Source organism: Pinus tabuliformis, chromosome X (assembly GCF_031772625.1).
Source record: "Pinus tabuliformis cultivar Carrire ecotype Pingquan chromosome X, CPIR1, whole genome shotgun sequence".
NCBI classification, from domain to species: Eukaryota; Viridiplantae; Streptophyta; class Pinopsida; order Pinales; family Pinaceae; genus Pinus; species Pinus tabuliformis.
This window is the reverse complement of record NC_142308.1, coordinates 414,434,891-414,445,475: the sequence shown is the minus strand read 5'-3', so window position 1 is coordinate 414,445,475 and position 10,585 is coordinate 414,434,891. Positions and strand designations below refer to the sequence as shown.

Sequence of the window (10,585 nt, the reverse complement as noted above, 5' to 3'; positions counted from 1 at the left end):
GTCAAAGAACATCGGGCTAGTGCTATCACTGCGGGACTGGAGGAAATTTTCAGTGCAGTGTGAGATTGCACCAGCATGTTAGAAGAATCATTTGAGGTCCTCACAAATCTTCTGAAGGACCCCAACATCTAGCACTTAGAGACAGAGGCGCGAGAACTCCAACAACAATATGACAGCATCAAAGGAACTGTGCAGATGGTGGCCCTCACTCAGAGGCTCGTGCGGCTGCAACAAGTTAAAGCGTTGAAAGAACAGGTGGACGTGGCATGACACAAGGAAGCAGTCCTGAAGGTGCACGTTCATCCTTAGATCGACGAGGACTTCACCATCATAGAAGAAATTTAAGGCAAGCTCGCGCAAATGCAGGGGATGCATGCCTTAATGCAGAGAAGCACTTCCAACACAGCGGTCTCAGAAAAATGTATGCAACAGATCCAAAAAGCAACAGCTCAGTGTGCCGCCGACCTTGCCGTAGTTTGAGAACAGTTGGAGGGACTCCGCACAAAGATCTCCGCATCGAGAGAGAAACTTGAGGGTGAGTCATGATGTTTTTTTGGGGGGTCTGTTGTTCATGGAATCCCCCCAAGGCATGTTTTGGGGTTTAAAGCCCAAGTTTTGACCGAATTTGGTTGTAAAATCTCTGCGAGTTGCGGGCGTGGGGTGTGAAAGTATGATAGAGTCACAGGGTTGTCCACCCTAATTTTTGTAATGTAATTTTGGCTGGATAGACCTACCCATGGTCCACGGACCATGGGATTGTATAAATAAAGCGAGGCTCTAAGTGTAGAAGATAACTAATAACTAAGAGAATAGAAGCATGAGAAGTCTAAGTGATTGAGTCGAAGTGTAAAGTGTGTCTGTGGGTCGTAGAGTAGGAGAAGGCTATGCAGTTGAGTGCGTAGATGCTTGCAACTAAGTGCATAGGGCAGATCGAGTCTATAACAGTTGGACAAATCAATAACAAGAAGTTTCGCTATAATTCTATGTATCTTTTCCTAGTTTAATGCATGATTGGATATAATTTGCAAGTATACTATTTATTTACTGTGCGAACCTGTATGAATGTTTTGTATTGTTAAGTATAACTTAAGACATTTAAGTAGGTGAAGGTGCTTAATTAATACTAGAAGATAAATAAGGTATTGAGAAATAGCGTAGAGCATGACACAACCCCTGGTTAGGGCTGCACGAAGGCAAGGTATTAGGCTGCGACGAATGAAAGGTGCGCGAAGCCATCAGCGCACAGGAACAAACAAAGGACTAGTTGAATCTCTCAGACATCTCAAGGGTGCGGAAACCTGGTTCTAGCACCCTCCCATACTACTTCGAGTGAGACCTCAATTTGCGCTCCACGGACTGTTACTGAAAGGGCCAATAGTACAGGGATTTGTTTGGCTAATTAACTTTGAACCCGGGTCAAGCCCCAACAAGCCAACAATGGTGAAAGGTCAAACTAGGAATCTGAGATGGTTAAATGATTCATGGCGTAAAGGGAGAAAGGGCTCATGAAATGATCTTTTAGTGCCTCATTTTTTTCAATCTGTGTTATCATGCATGGAAATGTTTTTGTCTCATCACCACATGAGTCTTTAATAGTATTTCCCTTGTAGAGAATTTGTAGACCCATTTTTGAAGCTGAGCAGTAGAGAAAATCACCATATATGCATTTTTATTGCAGGAAACCACTAGGTCTGCAGGTCAATTCTTTGTTGAGTTGCATTCAATCAAAGTTCAACAAATGGGAAAAACCAAGGGACTGAGAAAGTCGAAGCAGCAGCAGGATATGTTTGAATTGTTTTTTTTGATGATGAGAAGCAAAGACAACCAAGGAAGCCTGTGATACCCTTAAGAGGAGTTTTCATGTAAGGGGGAGTAATCCAGATGAATATGAAGAGTTTGGTGAATCCCAATAATCTTAGCCACAAGTGGATGATGAGTGAAGAATTTGTTGAAGAAGCAAAGAAGGAGAACATAGATGCTCGTGAACCCCACTGTGCATAACCACAAGTGGATGAAAATTTTGTGATTCTAGCAATAAACATTGTTGATAACAATTTGATGATTCTAGCAACAGAGCTTGCTGATGAAAATTTGGTGAATCAAGCAACAAAGCTTGCTGATGACAGTGAAGTTTTCATTGAAGCAGTGAATGCTATGGTGAATCCAACAATTAATATTTTTGATGTAAATTTTGATGAAGAATTATTGGGTAAATATGAATGGTTGCAGATGATGCAACAAAAACATCATATTGACATGATGTTGTTTGGTGAGATAATCCCACTTGAATCTGAAAACCAAGTGGAAGACAACATGTTTACAACAACACAGGTTAGTACAAAAGTGGAAGAGATAGAGACAAAAATGGAGTCAGAGATAGAGGCAGAGAAAAGGAAGGAAGCCCACAAAGAGAAAATAGAGATAGAGGCAAAGGTAGAGAAAGAAGCGAAACAAGAGAAAACTCTCATTGCAGAGCAGAAGGAATAGAACCAATATGGTTTTGCAGATGTTTTTGTACTTACCATTGATTTCCAATGTGAAGGTAAACAGGAAAATTCTGAAGAAGAGTTAAATTTTTTTGAAACATGGCTTGCAACACCATATGTTGATGAAGTATACGTAGAGGTTGCAACTATAAACCTTGAAGACATCATGGATGATGAAAACCTTTATGAAATTTTGATGCATTGGAGTCCTTAACAAATGAAATTGTATTATGAACTTATCTTGTAGCAAAAGATTAATGATGAAAAGAACACTACAGAAGTTGACACGTGGTAGCATTTCACATACAAGCTGATTTTTGAAGAATTCTAGGACATGCTTAGACAACCTATAACAATGGAAGACCCGTGCCAACAAATGAAAAATCTAAATTTTGAAGGATACAACAATAACAAAAAGCCGAAACATTTAGAGGCTACGGGATCTGCAAGAAGATAAGAAGAAAAGTAATTTTTTTTTAAATTGTAAGCCTAGCTGAGACATAGACCATCAGGTATCTTAATAGAATTTTTACGTAGTTGTAATTAAGAGGGAGTGTTGGAGAATCTAATTCCAACCACCTTCTAGGTGTCACATCTGCCCATCTAGATGTCCTAGTTCAGTTTCAGTTAATCCATTTTAGTTTAGTCTCAATGAAGTCATTTATTGTTGATGTCCCTAATATCTTATTTATTCGTAATACTGAGAAGAGCAATCCTCTTCTCTACAATTTTCATTTCTTTTCAGTCTTATATTGGCAACGATTTTCATTGTCTTTTTTTGTTGGAATGTAAAATATGAAATGATTGTTGAAATTAGTGGACTATTTATATGATAGTTTGAGTAGAAAACCAATTGAGAATTTGTGAATTCAAAATTACTGTTCATAGAGAAAATAGTTAAAAATCCTTTTCATTATAAATATTAGAAATCTCAATTATTCCATTAAATGAACTAGATTGCGCATTTCTTGGAGTATAAAAGAAATCAATATGCATATTTTTTACTATTTTTTTGACCAGCTTACAATTTTTCATCTCTGCAAGATATCCATAACAAGGACTAAGTATCAAACAATCAAAATTGTAAAAGCATTGTTAGGTAGTTGGTACGGTCAGCTATTACATGGTTGGAGAACAGGTCTTGGTATATTCGTTTCCTCATCCGGTTTGCTATTGCTCGGTCCTTCTCTTGACACTGCATCTCTATAGGAGGGGATCTCTCCCCTCCTGTATTCGTCTGTCATTGTTGTAATTTCTTGGTTTCAATGCCACTTTCTGACTGATGTTTGTTGTTTTCCGCGCCACCTACCTCATGGCCGCATGACCAATAGGGTTGCAGAGCTCCAAAAAAACCCTCATGTTCTTTCGACCGTGGTTGATAACATATACATAATATTTCCATGCACCAACAACATATGTGAGAACCAAGAGTACATCCAACATCACAAGACATAGAACTAATCAGCAACATCATCAACCAACATATTCAATGAACATAAAATATGTATATTTCTTATCAATGTTTGACAACTACTACTTTTTCAAATTGTAACACCCTCCTCCAACATATACCTAAGTAACTAGCCAACTGGGGTAAACATGTGACAAAAAGTTACTATGATATGATTCGACCTCCTACTTCACCTTAAATAAGTGGACTCGATGGAAACACACCATATAGACCTTCCACATTAACAACAGGACTCCCAGGAACCATCCCAACCTCTTAGGGAACCAGCCCGTGGGTCCCACTGAGTTTTTAAACCATTCAACTCCCGGATGCTCCCTTGATATTGGCATGCATGAATCCAGGGTGATCTAGACGCTCCCACAACATGGGTATGCATGCGCCTAGGGAATTTTATGCCCAATGTTGTGCCTGTGTCTCTGGGATTTGAGCCACTTTTTCATTCCCAGAGCCCAGGTCACTGCCCAGAACTAAATGGCACCTTCAAAACAGAAATATAATAATGGAATAATGACACAAATGAAACTACTTGAACAAGGACTTGACTGGACTCCCTACTAGCCATGATAGGGATTTCGTCAAACATATCACAAATATGTAATCTACTGGTTTAAACAACATATCTGAGCATAGGGGTCTCATACATATCTCAGAATTGCTAAGAAGCATTGTGACCTTATATCATTAGTTGCAATTTCATCTATTAGGCCATAGATACATTGTTCATTCATTTATAAATCAAAACATGATGAAATCCTTACATCATCACTGTCATAAAACATGCTCATAGCCAACATATAACCAACAACATAACAATGATAATACAACCATCAATATCACATAATAACAAGTACACTTACCCATCATTTACAAGAGGAAAGATCTCTTATTAACATATGCAAAATGAAACCAGGTCTGGGACTTCCATGTACCACCTGACCGTAGCTATGGTTGAGCCCAATCTCTCTTCAGCCAGTCACCCCCGTGCTATATTCCAAACATGAATGTGGGATCTCGTAAAACAAATCAATCAAAAACATTCAAGGCTTCCAAAGGCAAAACCACCTCAACCGATAAAATAATGATTCCACCTCACAGTGTGACATCAAAAAATCACCACCAGATTGGTCTCTACCCAAGCCTTCCAGGGCTCCCACGTGTTTGTTCCAACCAAGGCTTCTAGGATTAGCAACTCAGCCCACAACTGTCGCCGGACTTCTAGATCATTTTTCCAATGAGGGCTTCCAAGACTAGTAACTCAACCCACAAAGGGCTTCCAGAGCATTTGTCCAACCAAGGCTTCTAGGACTAATAACTAAACCTAACCCAAGATGTTACAGGGCTTCTAGAGCGTTTGTCCAACCGGGGCTTCCAGGAACTAGTAACTCAACCCAAGTTAAAGGAAACATGAGAACCAACTAGAAAAACAAATAAATAAACCCACAATAGCATGGTTATCCAGGAAATGGAAAGACTAGGCAAATCCACAGTCAATCCAGGCAATCCTCCATGCCAGTGACAGATCATGACCAATAAACCACATGGATATGCCATGCATGCCAAAATTAGTGAGGTAAACATACATGCAACTGTACCTACAAGAAAAACCCATTGTAGTTGTTGATCGCGATGTCTTCTTGCACTTTTCCTGCATTTCTTTTGCCTTCTTGCTCCAAATTCCAAGTATGCCACACTCCTCCAAGAGTGCTCCAAGAAATCTTTGTGTGTCCAAGAGTATGTGAGAGAGAATATAGAGAGAGAGATCCACCAAAACCTGTCAAAAGATTCACTGACCAAGCCTAAGCAAAATCTTGCCAACTGATCCTTAGAAGCTTTTTATTAATGAGGCCTCTATTTTCTTCATTTTCTGTTATTTTCCTTCATTTTCCTCCTCACATGCAACTTGTTATCTTTCACCTCCTTTTTCTCCTAATTTCATTTATTTTCATAAATAAAATTCCAATTAATGCCTCTTGCCTTTTCCATTTCATTTTCCAAATTACTTTAGCCATAATAACCGAAATGAATACCCACTAGGATGTTTTTCCCACCATTTAGCTTGGAATACGTGTCCCATGACCATGGTCTTATATATTTTTACATGGATTTTTAACCAGGGCTATTACAGAACCCTCCCCCTTGGGGGAACACCGTCCTCAGTGTTCAATGATACCTATAACCAATTAGACTACTTAAAACAAAACATACTTCACATGGATCTTTATAACACACCTCGTTGCAGTATTTACAAGGATAACTGCAGAAACATGACAAAAATATCATGTACTAGAGCTTTATGACACAACTCATTACGATATTTACAATAATAATCACATATATGCACATACACATTTTCTTCACCCAAGAAATAAGAACACTTTCTATGGACCTTTATAAATCCAGCTCGATACAATATTTACAATAATACACATATGCACATTTTCTCAACCATCAAATAAAAGGATACGATGCCCGTAAGGGAATCTAGAGGCTTACACCTCCTCTCTCAAAGTACAGCTCCTTCTCAGGAAGTCCATAATCCATTATCCAAGTCAAAGCTGCATCCAATGTCAAGCGCTATAATCCTACGCCACTTGTCCTCTTAGCGAATAGTTACCGATTGATTGTTCCAGGGCACACTACCAATGTGCATCTAATTTTGTCCAGCAATGCTAATGAAAAAAACAAATCCATCCCCGACCTTCCCTTTTCTACTACATAATCCTCTAGGCAACTCACCCTAATTAGATTAGACCCTTTTTATGCCGAATTCGACAACCTTCTTATCTTACCGAAGAAAGACAGATGAAAAACAGCCTCGGTCACCCCTTCTGTGCAATCACTCACCTTCTAAGTTCCCTCACTCCCCTTCTAAGTTCCTTGACATCTCCTATCTCGAGCTATCGAACTCTTGGAAAGGCTTCCTCGTATCAGAAGGTCAAACAACCAAGGCATATACCTGCCTCAAAACCATCGTACTAGTCATAGCATGTTCATGGAAATCAATGTAAACTATTGGGTACCAGTGTTCCATAATGGCCTTGCTCCTGAAGTGCTTTACCAACGTACTATTTCTTGTTCGAAATCCTTTTGCTACTGTTGCTAATCCTTGCAGCCAATTTCAACCACCAAACCTAGCATTTGCTTCCTGTACCAAGCACATAACTTCCATTAGATTTAAAATAAATTGAAATAAATTCACATCATACCTCTTTGGTATCTTGTCAATAAGGTACACTTGAAATCCTATTTACTTCATGTCACAACAATTCAAACTAATTTTTTGATCAAATCATCATGAATAAACATATCACATTCAGTTAGCTCAAAATCAACCATCATAAATTAGCCTGACAGGCTGACCCTAGCCAATAATTAGCCAATTTTCTACGTTCCCAGGCTCCTATTTCCTTTCACGGTTGAATAAGGAATTATCCCCCTATTAAGTAGGGAGATTCCCCATATTAATTAGGGAAAATTTTCATTGGGAATTGTGTAATTTCTTTAGGCTTTTCTATGGCTGCATGCACCACCTATACAACTTGGAAAAATATACAACTGATAGTACACTGCCCTTGAACTCCAATGTCAACTCGGTAACTCATGTTATCTGTATGCATCAATTATTCTAGACTAATTGATGAGTTAGCTGAAAGATCAGTTGGAATTACACCTCACTATTGGACCCTCCACTAGTCCTTAATCAGTTTGAGCTAGTTAAACTCATAATGACTCAAATTAACTGAACCTTATTGCTAGAAATTAACAATCAATCATAACTAAACATAATGCAAGTGTTTGCAACTCGAATTAACTGAGTTAACTGACTGACAAGGCCATGTCACCTTAGTTAACTACCTCCAAGTATTTTACTGAAATTGAAATTCGATTTTTCTCCTAATTTAATCAAGGCAAAATTAAATTAGGATTTTCTTGTTGCATTTTCAACAACTTTTAGCTTTTATAGAACTCGAAGGCTTTAGGAACCCATCTTTAGAAGCTCAAGTTTTTTTGGATTTACCAACTCTAAGGCCCAATCTAAAGACATTTCAATGGGAGAAATGCCAGGCAGATATATTTTCTCCTAATTTAATCAAGAAAAAATTAAATTAGGATTCTCTTGCTGCATTTTCAACACCTTTTAGCTTTTCCAGAACTCAAAGACTCTAGGGACCCATATTTAGAAGCTCGAGTTTTTTTGGATTTACCAACTCTAAGGCCCAATCTATATATGAACTTCTCACTATCAATTCACGACAACTTCTTGGCAAGTTCTCTATAAGCATTGGCATAACCGAGCATGACAAGTATCTCACTAAGTTATTTTCCAAATGAAAAAAACTCAGTCCCCTATGAAAGTTTTTCCACAATGGCTAACCTATAAAACAATGAGCATAACTGCATTTTTGGGGAATTCATCTTTTTTAGACCATGATGGGCCTAAGCATGGTAGCACATTGAATCATGGAGGATTGATTTCAACTATAAGGAGTGGACATGACTGGATTAGTTCCTTACCAATGAGAAAGGTAGAAAGGTTGAGCATGTTATAGGCATCCCCTTATCGTTGCAATGAATACTAAGAGATGGTTCTAGTAGAATTATTGTTTAAAAAAACATCAGAGTTGAAGTTCCAGTTCAAAAATATCCAAAATTTAATTTTGTTGGATGTCTCCTTCATCCTAGACACAACTCACTACAATGAGTTGAAGCTGCTACTAAATGTCGTGTTCTATTCAAAGGAGAGGGTTAAATTAAAGACCCTTCAAGGGTAATTTCAATATCCCTGGAGGCCATGATGAAGGAGAAGCTAAGGTATGAACATCTCCATGAGCCTCTGCACATCATTATGGAGGACGAATTTCTTGCAAGTATCATATATGCTCACTTACTGCATGTGCGAGAGATATTAGAAAAATTGTTGAAATCTATCAATGAGCCACAATATTTTTTCAAGAAGCAAAAATTAAGAGAGTTGAACATTCTAAATGGTACATTCCGAGAATATGGTTCGTCCATTGTTGGTTTAATATCTCTAGTCAACAATAGTAACCTAGGAATAAAAAAGACAACACACTAGCAACCATACTTATCATATCTTGTTGGTTGAAAGGGACACACCCGTGCAGGCCAAATGGATGACAACAAAAACTTTGAAGCTTAGTATTTCTAGTCAACAATAGTAACCTAGGAATAAAAATGACAACACGCTAGTAACCATACCTATCATATCTTGTCGGTTGAAAGGGACACACCCACGCAGGCCAAATGGATGACAACAAAAACATTGAAGCTTAGTATCTCTAGTCAACAGTAGTAACCTAGGAATAAAAAGGACAACACGCTAGCAACCATACTTATCATATCTTGTCGGTTGAAAGGGACACACCAGCGTAGGCCAAATGGATGACAACAGAAACATTGAAGTGCACTTTCTCTCATTTGGTGCACGAAGTGGTGATGCTTCCCATTCTAAACAGAGAGGAATTGGGAAACCAAGAAATACACACCAATAAGAAACATCTAAGTGAATGGCAACCAAGAAAATATGCACTCCTTTCTTGGGAACATCTAAAATTCAAAAAGAGAGAAACATCTAAAAACTAGTAAAGAAGGAAACATCTTTATATATTTGTCTTATCTAATTATAATAATCTAATTGATTTTATCTAATATTTTGTAACTAAATTAATAAACATAATGTTAACATTATAAAATTCTCATCTCTCCCTCATAATAAAACTACATTGTTATATATGTGATTTTCTGGACAATTTTTTTTAGATCTGCATGTAGATCATTAATGGTCTTTGGTTTGGAGCAAATAGGACATTTCTCAACCGCCAATCCACTCTTTGAAAATAACCATTTAAAAGGGTGCCGCTGATACAAGATCAACCATTCAAAACCTCTCAGTTTGTATGAAAACTTGTAAGGTCATTAAGTCTTGCTCATCCTCATATTCCATTTGAACTTTTTAGTTGAACAATAGTATTCCGTTCAAACTCTGCGTTTGAAAATTACCATCGAATGCTATTTTTTTGTGCAGGAGAATATGAAGTTGCATTCTATCATAGGTGGATTTATCATCTGAGGTTGTCTTCATCATTTAGTTTGTGGAGATGTTCAGGCGAACTAACTTTTGCAATGTCCTCATGCTCACGTTTCTTCCCTTTTGAAGACGGGCAAAATATTACAATCCCTGGTCTATCTACTCTTGTTACAATCCCTGGATATCTGAAATAAATCCTTTTGTCTATAAATTTGTGGATCTTGGGTGATTAAACAAGCTCTTCACCAATAAAGGATTATTACATCATACTGAAAGACTAAATGATTATTTAAGCTTATCAATTATTTTTATTTTTACTGAATACCCAATATTCCATCATGGTTATCATTGAGATCACCAGTGAGATCCAATCCTATGATAGTCATACATGTCGATCTTAGGTAGAGTTCATGTGGTATATAGAAAAATCCAACCTTTATCTCCATACATTACGTAGATACTATTTGTTGCTCCAAAATTACCTTTTTCTAAGAGGTATGGAAAGTCCATTTCTGACATATCTCTCACACAATCTCCTCCTAATTAACATTTTCCACAGTTGATTTTCTACAGTTGATT

General features: G+C 37.7%; 1 pseudogene; it reads left to right on the top strand.

Annotated features, from left to right (window-relative positions):
- Window positions 1–266: 266 nt before the first annotated feature.
- Window positions 267–9,034, top strand: LOC149140296 (KH domain-containing protein At5g56140-like; annotated as a pseudogene).
- Window positions 9,035–10,585: the final 1,551 nt, after the last annotated feature.